This window comes from Meles meles, chromosome 8 (genome assembly GCF_922984935.1).
Source record: "Meles meles chromosome 8, mMelMel3.1 paternal haplotype, whole genome shotgun sequence".
NCBI classification, from domain to species: domain Eukaryota; kingdom Metazoa; phylum Chordata; class Mammalia; order Carnivora; family Mustelidae; genus Meles; species Meles meles.
The window spans coordinates 75,829,069-75,847,385 of record NC_060073.1 but is presented as its reverse complement, the minus strand read 5'-3'; the positions used below and the strand labels follow the sequence as shown (position 1 = coordinate 75,847,385).

Genomic DNA, 18,317 nt, shown 5'->3' with positions numbered 1-18,317 from the left:
CTAGTAGTGCCTGAGAGAAGTTGCAGCCTCCTGTCAGCTGCCAAAGGCCTTGAAGGATCTGCTTCTCCAGCTCACCAGTTGATAGGCTTTTAGTTTTCACTAATCAAGACATAAGCTTATCCAGAGGATTTCTGCACTGTTTCCTCTTACTGTCAGTTCTCACAAAGTATGTGTCTGAGGCAGCTATTCATTTCTAGCCATTTCTTAGCTTCTTACCCTAGGTTACTGGTTGATTATGGTTCCAGTGTTCTGGTCTAATATGAGAATGATATTGTGCAGAACTTTGCTCTGATTTATCTCATGTTGATATTTTTCCTTTTCTCTACTCCATGGCATTTCTGATCTCATTCTTTCCATTCCCTTCCTACTTGACTCCTTAAGAGAAGACAGAGGCATTGAGGACATCTTACTTTATATTAAGAGTTAGCATTTTCTGAGCAACAAGCAAAAAGTATAAAGTGTATTGAAAAATTTTAGAGCATCTGAAAAAAAATGTTGTCATTCCCTTTCATTGAGGAAGAGAACACATTCTAAGTAGGAGATGCATTGTTTTCTTTTCTTTCTTTCTTTTTTTTTTTTTTAAGATTTTATTTATTTATTTATTCGACAGACAGAGATCACAAGCAGGCAGAGGCAGGCAGAGAGAGAGAGAGGAGGAAGCATGCTCCCTGCTGAGCAGAGAGCCTGATGTGGGACTCGATCCCATGACTCTGGGATCATGACCTGAGTCAAAGGCAGAGGCTTTAACCCACTGAGCCACCCAGGCACCCCATTGTTTTCTTTTCTGTGGTTTAATGATTATTTAAAATTAGGATTAGTTCACATGAATTTAGTGGCGCCAGCTTTCCATTTCCTACTTTACATTTACCGATCTTCTTTATCTTCAAATTTCAGCTCTGAGAGTAGTGCTTGGCACATGCTAAGACTCCATTCAATTGAGATTTAATTAATTAACTGATGTTTTATTTTATACAGTAAAGTACTATTTTTCATTATCTTTCGGTCACACAAGTTTTATTTTATACAGTAAAGTACTATTTTTCATTATCTTTCGGTCACACAAGTGATATTTTTCAAAGTTTAACAGCGATTTTTTAAAAGGATCATTTTTTTAGAGCTATTTAAAATTCACAGTAAGATTGACAGTAAGGTACAGAGATTTCCCCTATGTTCCCCTACCTGCACACATGCATAACCTCCTCCATTATCAACATCCCCCACCAGTATGATACATAAGTTACAGCTGATGAACCTACATCGGCACGTTATCGCCATCCAACACCTGTATTTTTAACTAGAAAAATGTTCTCAAAGGTGAAACTTATTTTATTGGTAACTGTTAAAAATTATTTATTATTTTAGAGCGAGAGCAAGAGAGAGAGAGAGAGAGAGCGAGCACACACTGGGGAAGGACAGAGGCAGGGGAGAAGGAAGAGAATCTCAAGCAGACTCTGAGCTGAGTGTAAGCCCAATATCCGGCTTGATCCCACAATGCTGAGATCATGACCTGAGCTGAAATCAAGAGTCGAGTGCTCAACCAACTGAGCCACCCAGGTGCTCCTCATTTTCTTGGTAACTCTTAAATCTGAACATTTCTTTCTCATTTAACCACCTTTTCATTTAACCATTTATCAAACTGTCAAGAAGGCATAGATATTGAAAAGCAGTTAATTCTTAGTAGTTGGAAATCTCTCCTTTCTACCGGAATCCAACTATGTATTCAACAAATCTACAAATATTTGGTTTAAGCCAGGAAACCATTCTAACCATTTTACACATGGTAAAAGATAGGCTGAGGAAGCTGATGACTTGTTCAGCATCAGAGCTGGGATGTGATTGCAGTCCTGTCTGACCTTTTTGTCTTTCCTTGTGCTACACAGATTTTCAAAACACTTCACTGGCCCATCTCTGATAGTTAGGCTACTGGTGACTATTACTCATCATCAGTGCTGCCCAACAGAAATGGAATATGAGTCATGCAATTCAAATTTTTTCTGTAGCACGTTAAAAAAGTTAAAACTCCAATGGCATTAAGTGTAATAATATATTTTATTTAAAATAGTCTATCTAAACTATTGTATTGGATTGAAGTATTCAACATGTAGCCAATATTTTTAAAAATATCAATGAGTTATTTTAGGCTGTTGCCTAAATGTATTTTATACTTGTGCACATCATAATTCAGTCACCAGATTTTCATCAGAAGTACTTAACTTGTGTCTAGATTTCATAAAATTTTACAAATAAAAAAGTGAATTCACATACCTAAGCTGTCCCAAGCGTATTTAAAAATTTTTCTAATAACACAAAGAACTATTCGCTTTAAGTTTTAAATTAAAAAAATAATAAACCTAAAAATTCAGTTTCTTGGTGGGCCTAGGCACATTTCAAATGCCTAATAGCTGTGTGTGACTCGTGGTCACCATTTTGGACAGTGTTAGCATAGACTGTGGGAGAAGATATTCCTACTCCCATGGTCATACACACTTACCATTTTGTTTTACAGCAAACAGTTGGCCACCAGCCAGCCCAATAAAAAAACATAGGGATATCGGTAGCGTTCTTGCTCTCCTTCTCCAAAACAGGAGTTGATATCGGATATGAAGTCATGGGCTCTTGTTATTTGTGTGTAACCTTAAGAATATCTTTGACTTCTCCTTAATCATCTGAGCTTTTTGGTGGTGGGGACCTTTGAGAGTGAAGGTAAAATTATTTAATGCTCAGAACTAGTGGGTTCATTTTTTACATCTATATTTATTTATATTTATGGGATGCTAGTGGATTGTTCTCAGTCCAGGATTAATGGTTTAAAAAAATCACGTAAAAACTGGCTGAGAAAAGAAGATCTTAACTGATGGAAGATAAAGTAACATTGAGGTTAATGTGTCTTCGTAGGAGTTTTCATCAGGGCTGTTCTCTCCCAGACTGGTCTGACCCAGACCTGAAGGCAGCCTGGTCACGGCTGGTTTATGCCCGAGTTAATGTGCTAATCAGACTGTGTACTTCCTAGGAGATGTTTAATTATGACATGCTGTGAGTTTTGGAATCTTAAAATTAAGCTAAGAAGAAGAAAAAAGTTCTTTTGAGGGAAGCCAAAACAAACACGTACACATAAACTAACCAAGCAATAACCTCCTCCACCTTCCCATAACAAAATTTTAAATAAAGGAGTACTTTGATTTTTTAAGATAAAATCTATTTTTGATTTATTTGTTTTCAAGGAATGGAAAATGTAGTTGCTTGCACTTTACTAGAAAGTCCCAATGTGCTGTCACTGACCCTGAGAAATTTAGATTTCTTCCCGAAATTTTTTGAAATATTGGGCAGTTTAACTCAATATATTATGGATAGAAGCCCTCATACTGAAGCTCATCTATTTCTGAGTTGTATTTCTGATGTTTTAATAATTAACAGATATAATTTAATTGATAAGAACATCTTACTTTGAGAAGAGAATGTGTTTTATAGTACCAGATTCAATGTGTTCTGGTTTTACTATCCTTTTCCTCCCAAACTAATGTTTGTATATGGATCATTCAGTTTCAACCTATTCTCATGGTGCCATGATGAGACATTTAATTTTTTTGCTTTGTCTCACAATTATTATTATTTTTTTAAGGATTTTATTTTTAAGTAATCTCTACACCGATTGTGGGGCTTGAATTTACAACCCCAAGATCAAGAGTCTGATGTGCTGCCAACTGAGCCAGCCAGAACCCTCCCAAATATTATTTTAGATCTACTGCACCATCATGAAGATCTTTTTTTTCTTTTTTAAAGACTTTTATTGAGATACCTGTGTTAATTGGAAGAAAGCTGGGAACATTGAGATTTTTTTCTAGTTTCAGAGTGATGATCTTTCTTTGGTTAATTATTATCCTTTAAGCGATTAAGAAATATTAACTAACTTACCCTCTCAAAAGTCCTAGAAGTTATATCATAATTAACAATTTTTGGAGGCAGAAATCTGATGTCCTGTGAATTTGTTAAGGTCAGAGATTAGGGTATCTGTACAAATGGACCTAGGATTTTAAGTCAGTATTGGTTTCATAGCTGACCCAAGCAGCTTTACTTCTGCTGAGAAGAAATATATAACATCTATGAGTTTCAGAAAGGCTTGATCATTAATTCTTTTCATTTATTGCATAAAATATAAAAGCACCTAGATTTGCCTAGGCATGCAGTGTGTTTCAATTCAGGGGATATTTTTTAAATGAATGGGTGATTTTTTTGTTGTTGTTTGTTTTTATTCTTAGCATTCTGCTATCTGAAAATACTTTATTTCCCGTTTATTGCTGGGTGAAAGGACTTATGTTACTTTGATGCAATCGTTATAGTCTTAATCCTTTTACAGTATTGGAGACTCAGAATTTTAGAGTTGGAATTAAGCTTTGGTATCTTTACTAGACTTCTTCCTCATTTTTCCAAACAGAAAATGAAGTTGAAATCATGTGCTCACCATCACCCACTGAATGAGTGGCTTGGTCACTATTCTGGTCTATTGATCCTCGGTCCAACAGTTAGTCTGTTATGATGAACAACTCTATGCACATATAAAATTAAACCCCACACTGTAGACCACTAGCTTTCCATCTTATGGGAAATGATACTTAAAGATGTTTAGCAATTTAAGAAGTTAAGGTAATTTACCCCCAAGATAACATAATTTTCAGCATTATAGTTGTTTTAGATTTGTTTCAGAGAAATTATCAAGGAATTTTTTATGAGACTTATTTTTATTTAAATTATTTCTGATTCCATAATATTTTTTGGACTTACAGCACTCAGTGTTTAACCTCTTTATTATATATAGCTGAATGTCCACTGCGTAATTTTCTTTTATCAATACCAGCCAAAATAGCATAGAATTAAAAGGTAGAATTAAGTTTAGAGAATTTCAAATCTACTTACTTCATTTTGTTATTAATAATATTAATAACATCAATAGTCGGTTATATTCATTGAGGACTGTCTAGGAAATAGGCTTTGTGTGGACTAATTTGCTTAAAATTTTCCATTCATCCTGTGGAGTAGATATTTTTTTAAAGATATTTATTTATTTGAGAGAGAGAATGTGAGCAATGGGGGGAGAGAACAGAGGGAGAATCAGACTCCTTGCTGAGCCCAACTTAACTTGGGGCTCCATCCCAGGACCCTGAGATCATGACCTGAGCCAAAGGCAGATGCTTAACTGACTGAGCCACCCAGGTGCCCCCAGAGTAGATATTTTTAATTTTTCAGCTGAGCAACTGCATTAGGGAAGTTCTATGATTTGCTTGTGAGTGACAAAGGCAGGACTCCAGCTCACACATCCTGGTTCCAGAACTTGTATTGTTAACTATTGTGCTCTTCTGCCTCTATGTGACATTATATTAGGCCGAACTACATGAATTGCTATTTAGATAAAGAATAATCAAATAACAGCCATTTCATATAGTTCAACCTGATAACAACTGTTAACCATTCACTAATCACATAGTATGTGCCAGATATAATTAGTTCTTTGCTCTTTCTTTATATAATTTCACTTCCTCCTTATATTTAAATTATCCTTGTAAGTAACAACCCTGGAAGATAGGAAGCATCACTTTTTAGGGGATTGAGAAACTGAGATTCTGAGTGGTTAGGTAATTGTTGCCAAGTCACACAACTAACCCCAGGAGAAGCCCTATTGGAACCCACATTTGTCTCATACTGAGGACCTTGTTCTCAATCACTGTGCTCCCCCAGGGAGGTTCCGAGACAGATCTGGTTAGAACTGGAATTTTCTTATGTGTCCTCCCACGGGCTCTGTATCAGATTGTCTATATGTATGTTTGTGTGTTTTTGTATCGGTAAGTAGTTGATCAGAAATGAGGGGAAGAATATTGTTTATGGATTATTCTTAGACCTGATGCAGACCTGTACACCTCAGCCTAACTGGTGCCTCCCACGCTAGTTTGCTCAGGCATCCATAACAAAGTACCACAGACTGGGCGTTCTAACCAACAGAAATGAGTCTCCTCACAATTCTGGAGGCCACATGCTTTATGCTTTCTCTGGGGAACACCCAGCCTGAGGCAGAAGAGCTTGTAGAATGACTGAATGTTATAGGATCTTACTGTTTGATCTAGTTCATTTAGCTCCTTTGACAGATGAACTTGGTGAAGTTAAATGTCTCCTTTATCAACTCAGTCTTTTAATCTTAGTCAAGTTTTCTAATTCATTATACCAAACAATGTGGTGATCTTACAATTGATTTTAAAAGTGCCTAGGTCATTCTGGGGAAGAAAATAAAATATTCAAAAAACAATCAAATGAAGATCACTAAACTGTGGAGCTAAATGGATATGAGTTTGAATCCTAGCTCAGGTGTTTATCTCCCTTTATGATTTTGGTACATTTCTATTCTGAGAGTAAGTTTAGCCCATTTGTGAAGTTGAGTTTAAATCATTCCCTCAGTTTAGTTGTGAAGATTACATGAGAAAATGTGGGTGAAATGCTTGGCACTTGGTACGTAGTTACTCAGCAAATGATAGTTATTACTGTAATTAGGTAGTGTTATTTAGCATTCATAATATTAATAGCACTGAGTAGGATTATTATAAATTATTTATGCTTGTAAACAAAAATAAGAGCCAACATTCATTGAAATGTTCTCATGGACAAACATTATATTATGTTTTCTTTTTTCTTTAAGATTTTGTTTATTTGTTTATTTTGGAGGCTGCATGAGAGAGAGAGAGAGAGAGCGTCCGTGCGCGTGCACACAAGCCAGGGGGAGGGGCAGAGGGAGAGGGAGAAACAGGCTCCCCGCTGAGCAAAGAGCCCTTGCACACTGGATTCCAGGACCTGGGATCATGACCTTGAGCCTAAGGCAGACACTTAACAGACTGAGCCACCGAGGTGCCCTGAATTAAATTCTTTATACTTTTTTTTTTTTAAGATTTTATTTATTTATTTGACAGACAGACAGCGAGAACAGGAAACACCAGCAGGGAGAGTGGGAGAGGAAGAAGGAGGCTTCTCACACAGCAGGGACCCCGATGTGGGGCTCGATCCCAGGACCCTGGGATCACGACCTGAGCTAAAGGCAGATGCTTAACAACAGAGCCACTCAACTAGTCCACAAGGTAGATTCTACTATATAAGGAGAAACTAACAGAAATTATAAATAACTTGCTTGTGGGATAAAGTACCGAGGATAAAACCCATTATATAACAGGTGTTCCCCCAGATGCCAATTTTCCTCTTTCCTTCCCTCTTCTCTCCTTCATAGCCACAGATGACAGTTCACCTAACTGAAACATGATGAAACTGTTCTACTTATCTCAGAGTGTCATGTTGAATATTAGATGATATAAAGGATAGGAAAGTACTTTGAAGAATTGAAAACATCATGGATGTGAAAAATAGTTATCCGTTATGGTTGCTGCATCCTGTCATTCCTCCCAGCTTTTAAGGCTCCAGCCACGGCACCATGACAGAGCTCCTCCCGGGGTCAAAAGCAAAGTCACGGAGAAAGGAATGAGGGACAAGTGTCAGATGGCCTTTCACATTCAATATGCATTACATTTACAATATTGACTCTTGAAATGGGATCTTGACGGTTTGTGACATGTTGTAATTAATAATTGTGCTAAGGCATGAACTTAGCCTTAAGACTTAAGCCTTAAAAACTTAAGACTGAGACCTTAGTAGAAGAGCGGATGACTTAGGTGGGGAGTGGGTCTCACTTCTTAGTATCCACATTTTAATGCAACTTTGTGATGTGATAGCAAGCAAACAGTGTGGTAAAAATACATGTGAAAATTGGTTTCTTTAGTGCTTTGGCAGTGGAACTAAAGAAAAAGTAGATTAAGGAGAAGATGGACTTTGCGTGATCAATAGAATGTTTACGTATTTAGAAATTGAGAACTTGAATTTGACAATGACTTCATTTGATAAATGAATCAAATACAAGTTCTATGGGGAACTTGATTTAAATCACATGATTTAATGGTTTTCTGAATTTGGGAAATTGTTAAAGGTCTTTGGACACATCCCAAGTTTATCAGAGGTCTTCAATAGTTTAAGGCAAGAAGAGATGAGTGATGTACACAAAGTAAAAACATTTTATACACCTGAAAATTAAAAAGAAAAGTGGGCACTTCAATACTAAGATAAATCTAAGAAATGATTTATGATGAATGCCTTTCTGACTGGATTCCTTTTTCTGGTGATAAGATTATCCAATAGTTGATTTCAAAGTGCCACTGATTTCGTTCCATGTGAACTTAGAAAGCTCAGGTGCATTGGAAGGATACAAAGGGGTAGTGATCCAAACAAATTTCTTTTGATTCTCTGTGCTAATTCCCCCCACCCCCTATTTCTCTCTCTTATGGGCCTTCTAATGACCTGCATTACTTGCTGTTACCTTACCTTGAATGAGAACGTTGATTTCCAGGCTGGTGAGGGTGACCCAAGAGAATTGTGGTACAAGAAAAGAACCACCTCTTTTTTTTTTTTTTTTTTTTATTTGATATATATAGAGAGAGATCACAAGTAGATAGAGAGGCAAGTAGAGAGAGAGGGGAAAGCAGGCTCCCTGCTGAGCAGAGAGACCGATGTGGGGCTTGATTCCAGGACCCTGAGATCATGACCTGAGCCGAAGGCCGAGGCTTAACCCACTTAGCCACCCAGGCGCCCCAAGAACCACCTCTTGTGAAGATGCTGAAATAGGGTGGTAAGAATGCATTTACCTCTCACTGATCTCCCCGGGCCAAGTTGCTTTTGAGAAGTTACTTTGGGCCTTTGAGCTTCGTTAATCTCTCTGAAAAGCATGGACCCAAAAGCACATTTGTAAAGTGCTTTGAGTCATGCAAACAAAGGTAAAGAATATGTTTTTATTCCCACCTCCACCCCCTCCCTTCTGCCCCCACCCCCACCCCGCTCAGAATATCTAAAGGGAAAACTAAGCAAATATCATCAGTGGTCTATATTAATGGGTTCCAGTTGGGAAAAAAATGACTCATATTAAGCCACAAGAATGCAGAGCTTCCATTGCATGTTCTTCCACTCAAGAAAAGGCATTTGCTGTTGGGCATTGTCTGTATTACATTTGTTACCTCCCATGGAAGTTCTCTATAGTGTTGGAGCTTGGCTTGAACTATGTAGAACCCATCACTGAACTATTTATTTTGATCTCGTACATTTTGTAAAACCTAAGAGAGGGGAAAATGAGTCAAATGAACATTTACAGGAGTTTACAATCACAATGGCTCTATAGAGTTTACTTAATTTTGGTTTGCCTGAAGAAAACCAGTCCTTGACTTGTACTGGTTTTAAAGCTTGGACATGTTATTCTCAAAGAAGAAAATATATTTTGTTCAACCCACAGATTTTAGATTTATAAAATTTGTTCAAGTCTTCTATGACACATGTAAAAATTCTTGTAAAAACTGTCTGTTACCACCTTTTCTTAAGCACTTAATGACTATTAGTTTAAATTTCAAATATAGTAATACCTGGGAAAATTCCAAAGTTTAATGGAAACAATTCAGTATAATGAACAATGAATATAAGAACATGGATTTTTATGGACAAGTTGACTAAAGTGGAAATCGGGACTTTACCTTGTAAGAAATGTATCTTTATTTATTGAAACCTCCAAAGTCTTAAGTTTCCTCAATTTTAAATGGAGAATTATATTATGGAATTGAATTACCTAAAAATTCCAGTATTGAAATAGTCTGACTTAAAAAAAAAGATGGCAGTTTACATAGTTTAACCTAGTATCTTTTACAGGCTTTTGTTTTGTTTTGGAGAGAGGATTAAGTAGGATGAGGAAGAAAAGCATGTGAGGCCTTCAAAAAGTATGACTTCCCTTCTTGCTAATGGCAAGTTGTAGTAGACTATGCTAGAGTCATTTCTTTCAGGCGATACTTTTGAAGTTAAGAATGTTTTGATGATGGACATCTAGGTTCTTTCTATAGTTTGGCTATTGTAGTCATTGCTGCTATAAACATTCGGGTACACGTGCCTCTTCGGATCACTACATTTGTATCTTTAGGGTAAATACCCAGTAGTGCAATTGCTGGATCATAGGGTAGTTCTATTTTCAACTTTTTGAGGAACCTCCATGCTGTTTTCCAGAGTGGTTGCACCAGCTTGCATTCCCACCAACAGTGTAAGAGGGTTCCCCTTTCTCCGCATCCTCGCCAGCATCTGTCATTTCCTGACTTGTTAATTTTAGCCATTCTGACTGGTGTGAGGTGATATCTCATTGTGGTTTTGATTTGTATTTCCCTGATGCCGAGTGATGTGGAGCACTTTTTCATGTGTTTGTTAGCCATCTGGATGTATTCTTTGCAGAATTGTCTGTTCATGTCCTCTGCCCATTTCTTGATTGGATTGTTTGTTCTTTGGGTGTTGAGTTTGCTAAGTTCCTTATAGATTTTGGATACTAGCCCTTTATCTGATATGTCGTTTGCAAATATCTTCTCCCATTCTGTCAGTTGTCTTTTGGTTTTGTTAACTATTTCCTTTGCTGTGCAAAAGCTTTTGATCTTGATGAAATCCCAGTAGTTCATTTTTGCCCTTGCTTCCCTTGCCTTTGCCGATGTTCCTAGGTGGTATATATACACAATGGAATACTATGCAGCCATCAAAAGAAATGAAATCTTGCCATTTGCGACGATGTGGATGGAACTAGAGGGTATCATGCTTAGTGAAATAAGTCAATCGGAGAAAGACAACTATCATATGATCTCCCTGATATGAGGATGTGGAGATGCAACATGGGGGGTTAGGGGGATAGGAGAAGAATAAATGAAACAAGATGGGATTGGGAGGGAGACAAACCATAAGTGACTCTTAATCTCACAAAACAAACTGGGGGTTGCTGGGGGGAGGTGGGGTTGGGAGAGGGGGAGGGGGTTATGGACATTGGGGAGGGTATGTGCTATGGTGAGTGCTGTGAAGTGTGTAAACCTGGCGATTCACAGACCTTTACCCCTGGGGATAAAAATACATTATATGTTTATAAAAAAAAAAAAGAAAGGATGAATACCCAACTTTTGTAGCAACATGGACGGGACTGGAAGTGATTATGCTGAGTGAAATAAGTCAAGTAGAGAGAGTCAAGTATCATATGGTTTCGCTTATTTGTGGAGCATAACAAATGACATGGAGGACATTGGGAGATGGAGAGGAGAAGGAAGTTGAGGGAAATTGGAAGGGGAGGCGAACCATAAGAGACTATGGACTCTGAAAGACAACCTGAGGGTTTTGAAGGGGCGGGGGGTGGGAGGATGGGGGAACCAGGTGGTGGGTAATAGGGAGGGCACGTATTGCATGGAGGACTGGGTGTTGTGCAAAAACAATGAATACTGTTATGCTGAAAAAATAAATAAATAAAAAAAATTTTTAAATGAAAAAAAAAAAAAGAATGTTTTGACGTTGAAATCTACTTGTAAATGGCCGCTAATGACAAAATTTCCAGCAACTAAGAGACATTAACTCCTAATTTCATACAGTGTATATATTATGAATTATTTAAAGAGATATTTTGCAAGAGGCAGTGTGTTTTTGTTAATTATAATTTCAAAACTATTGAAGCTCACAATTAATTGATTTTTAATTGGTAGTGGTTTTCAAATTTTATCTCAATTTTTTGGCCTTTATAAAGCTTTCTGTCAAACCAACCAAAGATTGAAGTACATGCAAAGAGAACTAATTTTAAAGGACATTAGCAGGGGCGCCTGTGTGGCTCAGTGGGTTAAGCCACTGCCTTCGGCTCAGGTCATGATCTCGGGGTCCTGGGATCGAGCCCCACATCGGGCTCTCTGCTCAGCAGGGAGCCTGCTTCCCTCTCTCTCTCTCTGCTTGCCTCTCTGTCTACTTGTGATCTCTCTCTGTCAAATAAATTTAAAAAAAATAAAAATAAAAATAAAGGACATTAGCAGTGACTCTTTGTAAAAACAAAGGATTTAAAAAGCTATGTTTTGGATTTCAGGTACGGAGTATTTAAACATGTATCTTAGTTCGTAGCAGACTGCCTTCCTGGGCCTTTTGCTTTCTTCATCATTCATTCATTTATTAATTCATTGTGTAATTACTCCTCATTCTCCAATTCCCCAGTTCCTTTTTCCTCCCGACAGCAGGAACATTTTTAACGTGCTGACATGTATCCTTCTATTGCTATTCTATTTGCATGTTTCTTTGAATTCACCGAAATGGTATTATGCATAGACTCATTTTGTTTCTTGCTTTTTTTCCATCTGGTATTATGTTTTTAAAGTCTGTCATGTGACTATGCGGTTCTTTGGGGTTTTGTTTCTAATTGCTACACAGTATTCCGTGGTTCCCATCTGCCACAGTGTATTTGCCCATTCTCCCAGAAAGGGACCCTTTGATTTCCTCTGATTTCCTATGACTTAATCACGACTTATGACTTTATCACAACTAAACATCGTGATAAACATAAAGCATATTCTTAGAGTACAGAGATTATACATTAGTTTCCTGGTTTTGCGCTTTAGAAACTTTGCCCAATCCCTGGAGGACAAGTAATCTGTTCATATTGTAACAAAAGTACCCATTTTTGTTAGGATATTTCTATATACTTGTCATAAAGGTTTTTAGTGAGATTGAGATGACATTGGATGTGATATCACACATAGTACAACTTTAAAAATTGCTAAAGGTTATTGGATAACTAAAGGGAAGACTGCAGCAAGTATTTAAAGTATTATTTGGTTTCTGTATTCCCACTTTTTTTCTTATGTATTGCACATGGTATTAACCATTTGAACAAAAAAAACATAACCATATGTTTACAGTAAAAACAATAATAATAACACGTATAACATCAGACATAGAAATAGAGGAGATGGTGGGGGGCACTGGGCGGTATAGTCGGTTAAGCCTCCAACTCGGTTTCTGCTCAGGTTGTGATCTCAGGGTCCTGAGAGGGAGCCCTGTGTCAGATTCCTTGCTCAGTGCAGAAACTGCTGAAGTTTCTCTCTCCCTCTGCCCCTCCCCATTGTGCTCTCTCTCTCTCAAATAAATTTAAAAATCTTAAAAAAAAAAAAGAAATATAGGAAATGGAATAAATGTAGGAGAAAACATTAAAAAGATAGGTGAATAGAGTGGAATGGATTACAGAAAAGTAAACAAAGACGTGTCACAGCAATGATTCACCGGAACTGTCTGAGCTGCAAAGTGTAATATAATAGACAGCTGTATGGACCCAGAGACCAAACAAGGTTACGAAGGTTGCGGGATGGAGTGTGCTTGGAAGGTTATTTCTTTCTTTTTCTTTTTTTTTTTTTTTTATTTTGTTCATGGTAGCATATGAGGGCTTTCTTTATTAATACTTTAATATATGTAGAAATACTTTATTTTTTTCTCTGAAATGCTTTGGTAAATATTTTAAGAGCACGTAAGCTGACCAAGCTGTAAGAAATGTGTGATGCTCTCTGTCACAAGAGACCTGTGGTTTGGATGATATTTAACCTTTGGGCCCCACTTAAACTGCAGTAGTGTGCAAGAATCGCTGTCTCTTATGCCCTTCTATTACCCTGGTAGTTCTGTTCATTACTTGGAATCCCCCTTTTCCTTGCCAGCTATAATGTCACTCATTATAATTTCCCCTCTTTCCTGTTCCGGTCCTGTTATGTCCTATTCTGTTCTATCCTGTCCAATCTTATCCTGTCCAGCCTCGTCCTATTTCGTCCTGTCCTGTCCTGTCTTATTCAGTCTTCTTCTGTCCCACCCTATCCTGTCCCATTCTATTCTGCCCTTTACTGTCATGTCCTGTCCTATCTTATACTGTCTTATTGATCCTGAACTTGAAGTAAATATCTTCTTGTTTATCAAAGGCTGGAAAAGAAGAGCCCAGTAGCTTAATGTCCTTCTTCTGGAAGCTATCACCTTAAGCCATGGAAATATTTGCAAGATAATTTATAAAGTTTGTCATGGATTTTTCAGTATGAAAATAATGCATCCAATTAAGGGAAAAATGGAAAAATGCACAAAAGTTGAAATAAGAGGAAAATTGCCTTTTACATTTTCAGTATTTTAAGATAATATTTCTCCTCAAATTGTACTTCTAAGACTTTTCCCCACTCCATTTTACTTACAAAATAATCTTTCTTGTGACTTTCAGGTTTATTAAATCTTTTTCATATTTGTTATAGAAAATGGGATGAAATGCAAAGAAAAGAAATCGTTTCAGAACCCACACCTAACCACCATTAACATTTTGGTTATTTCTTAAGTAAAAGTTTTTTCTTTTCTTTTCTTTTTTTTATAATATGATCAGAATAAACAGTTTTATATTCTCCTTTTAACATGCAGCATTAAATATTATATTAGGCTTCTTTCTATTCTATTATCACAAATAGTTACATAATACAAAAATACATTTTTTATTTTTAATATTTCATTGAATAAATACAAACATGCCTGTTGCAAACACTCCCCAAATTTCAGACATTCAAATGGTCTCTATTAACCCAGAAAATGCTATGAAAAACATCATTGTGTAGAATACCTCCTTTGTTTTTATAATCATGTCCTTTGGATATGTTATAAGAAATTCAAAGTGTATTAACCCATTTAATTTTACTTATTGCAAATTTTCATTGTGATCTATCCATTTAGTTTTTGGTACTTAATTGGTAAATTCATTACATTTAAAAAGAAACACATGCTTCTGTACATTGAATACTGATGTTACCATAGAAAAAAGTTAGGAATTCTCCTTTATTTCTATATAATCTATGTTATATACAGATTCACATTTTGCACGTGCATATTATTAATTCATTTCCATTATACAAGTTTAACTTATTTTCTGTGGCTAAAGACTGTCCCATAATGTATAGATAATTTTTTTTCATTTCCCTACTGTTAACCATTTTGGTCCTAGTCTTTTTGATTTTATCACATGCCATACTGCAGTGAGTATCCTTATAGAAATTTTTATGTACACTTGGACAAGTATTTCTGTATGCCACTTTATTTTTTAAGAAATTCCAAAGCGAGGGGGAGGGAAGGGTGGGGGAAAAAAAAAGAAATTCCAAAGTGAGATATTTTGGACCTATTAAGTGTTAGTTTTTTTAGGGGAAAAAAGATTATTTTTGATTTATATTTCCTCTCTTATACCTATTTATCATCTTACATTTGATGTAATGCATTGTTCTACCAGGAGATGAACTAGTGTGGACCACTGTGTGTTGACCAATTACACTCTGAAGAATTTGTTGGAAGAGTCTAATGCTTAGAAATGTATGCATCAGGAAGTTTAGGTGAATAGTCTACACCAGACAATCCATTCAGTCCATTTTACTGAGTACCTACTCTCTCAGCCATTTTGACCATTTTGATACACCTAGAGTTTTCTTAGAATTAATATCTTATTGGAGACAGTTTTGTTTTTTTTTTTTTTTTAAAGAAAGACTAAGAGAAATTTAACTGGATTGAAAGTTGAAAGTTATAGTTAAAAGACATGCTGAGTTAGCTAAGATTGCTAATATTTTGAGGACCAAGATAGAACTTAAAGACAGTTTCATAAATTAAAATAATAAGAGTAGTTAACAAATAAGATTGAGTTCAGGAGAAGTAAAATGGTAATGAGAGTAATGAGAGAAAAATCTTAATATTGAATATTCTGTAGTGACAGTATGAGTTTTATTTACTTATTAATTTTTAAGATTTTATTTATTTGACAGAGAGAGAGTGAAAGAGCACAAGCAGGGGGAGCGGCAGGCAGAGGGAGAAGTAGGCTCCCCACTGAGCAGGGAGCTGGATGTGGGACTTGATCCCAGGACACTGGGATCATGACCTGAGCTGAAGGCAGACACTTAACTGACTGAGCCACCAAGACACACCCACTGTATGAGTTTTAATATACGTTGTTATGGATAGTTTGATTACAAGCCTAACCAAGTGAGGGTGTACCATTGCTATGACTGTTACTTTCTTTCAAAATTATTCTAGTATATCTGTTTGGCTTCCAAGTTTTAGGAGGAATGTTGAGAAATTAAAAATGGTTTAAGGATGAGGAAGAATGATGCAAGGTTTTGGAATGATTGTTCCTGATGAAGAGTAGCTGAGATGTGACTAAATAAATATCCTGTAATTGTAATCAGATGTGCTGGACCTGTGACGGAAGAAAAACAGGGCCCATCTCAGCTTTCTAGCCAACCGTGCTCTCCAAAATACATGCCATTCCTTGGTGCCTTTCCCTGTGCATGGCAAATTTCTATAGGAGGAGGAACTGTAACAATGACATAAAAGCAAATGTGCTGTAATTCTTGAGACCCTTGTTCTTGTGCTGTAGATAGGAGTATGTTGTAAGAGATGAGCATGAAAATCTACAGAAATATAATGGGTGAATTAAAAAAATCCATTTTGTCAGCTAAGGAGATGAAGCCATTTTCATTTGATTTGTTTTTACCTTTTAGAACAGTTCTACAGGAGAAATTGGAGCAAGTTTTGACTATTGTTTTGTTAAGTTCGCCAATTCTAGGTTTTGGAGACTATAACCTTGGTAGAGGTCACAGGTATTAAGTGTGATAAAAATATGCTTTTTAATGTGGTGACCTGTTTAGTAGACGGCATTGACTGTAGAAACCCATGAATGTATTTAATGCAGTTCTGGGTCTCACTTAGATTGAACTTCAACTTTTGCAGACTCATTGTTTAGAAATGAATCTTTTCTGCTTTCTGGATTTTTGGCACAGGAAAGACAAGATAGACAAAATCTAGACAGAAATACCATTTCAATCTTGCTTTCTTCCTCTCTAAGAACTGTCTTTCTTTCTTGTAATAGACTTCTAAGGAAAGAGTACATTCCTACTGAAAATGGAAGAAGCTTTACTTCTAAAAAGGATGGAATGATGAATGATGGTGTATAAAAGGGAAGACTTGAGTTAAGCATAAGGAAATCTGCGTATGAAGTCAGGATGGATCCTATTTTTTTTTGGTGGTCCCTTTAATCATATGGAAACAAAATCTACCCCCCACCCCACCCCACCCCATTCCTGGCTGCTTTTTCTTTTTAGAACTGATAGCTTCTTTAGAAACAGTGTTTAAAAAAAAAAAAGAGTTTTATAGATTGAAAGAGAGGTCAACGTGAGTCAAAAATTACATCATAGTTAAAATCTCCAGAGCAGTTAGTTGACAGAAACCAGCTAGGATCATTTGGCATGAACTGTAGTTCATAATGGAATGAAGGGACATTCATGAGTTTTTGGATATACCCCAAGACCACTGAATTGGTAGTTTATTTTGGAATTTTTTAAAGAAATAATTACTCCAATTATTATTAACTGCTTTCTGATAGTTCATGACATGTTATTCATTATTGTTTTCATATGAAGCCTTATCAAAATAGGTAATCAACTTTTTGAAGTAACTTTTCATTGAAATGTCATTTTTAAGAATCATTAAGTATGATCCTGTCTGTATGAAATGCCTAGCATATTCTTAATTCATACCCCTATTATAATATATTAATAGTGCACAGTGAAATTTAAGTTAGGACCACAAGTTGGATTTAAAGGGATAGGGAAAATAAATTTTCTGATTTTCTGCCATGGACCATTTTGGTGATTATAAAGACAATAAAAAGTGCTTACTATTGCTTTGGAAAATTGTATGGACTACTTTATGGAGTAGTCTCTTTTTGCTCATATTTCTGTCTCACTTCTACTTTTCTTTGACTTTCATTGCTAAAAGCATATTTTCTCTGAGGAGTATTTTTTTTTTTTCAAAATAATTTTCACTATTAATGAGCATGCACTTTTGAGGTCCCCAACAATAAGAGGCATTTTGGGCATTTCCACTTAGCAGTGCTTGACTTGCTAGCTTTTGGGGGAAAACAAGGAGATAAATAGGTAAAATATTCTAATACAACATCTCAAGTACTCTAAAGGAAATAAAGGTTGGAAGAGGTGGAATGCCATCACAAATAGAAGGAATGGCAATAAACAACATGAGCTAGGGACACTGAATGAAGATATGTGGTGAAAATTTAGAAGAGGAGCTGATTAATCTGGTAATACCTCCAGGAGCTGCATTAATTATAAAAGGATGGCCAGTGGGCCCTATGGGATCATCAATTTGGCTTGTTTACAGACTTCTAATATAAGCTGGTACAAAAAGTTTTGGATTTGATGACCTATACAGACTCATCAAAGAGCTACAGTGGCCCTAAAGATTTTCTTTAAACTGGGCGTGCAGTTCCATTGAATAAATCCTAGTCTCAAGAATGGTGGCAGTTGGGGAAATGGAGGCAGAGTTTTCATTCTTGGGCAATATGGTATGATGGAGAGAACAGGTCTGAGTCT

The 18,317-nt window shown here is 36.4% G+C and overlaps 1 protein-coding gene across 1 annotated transcript in view; it reads left to right on the top strand.

Moving 5' to 3' along the window:
- The window catches only part of NOX4 (NADPH oxidase 4), a 172,553-nt gene that overhangs the window by 1,569 nt on the left and 152,667 nt on the right, over nucleotides 1-18,317 (top strand). The gene's annotated exons all lie outside the window — the stretch shown is intronic.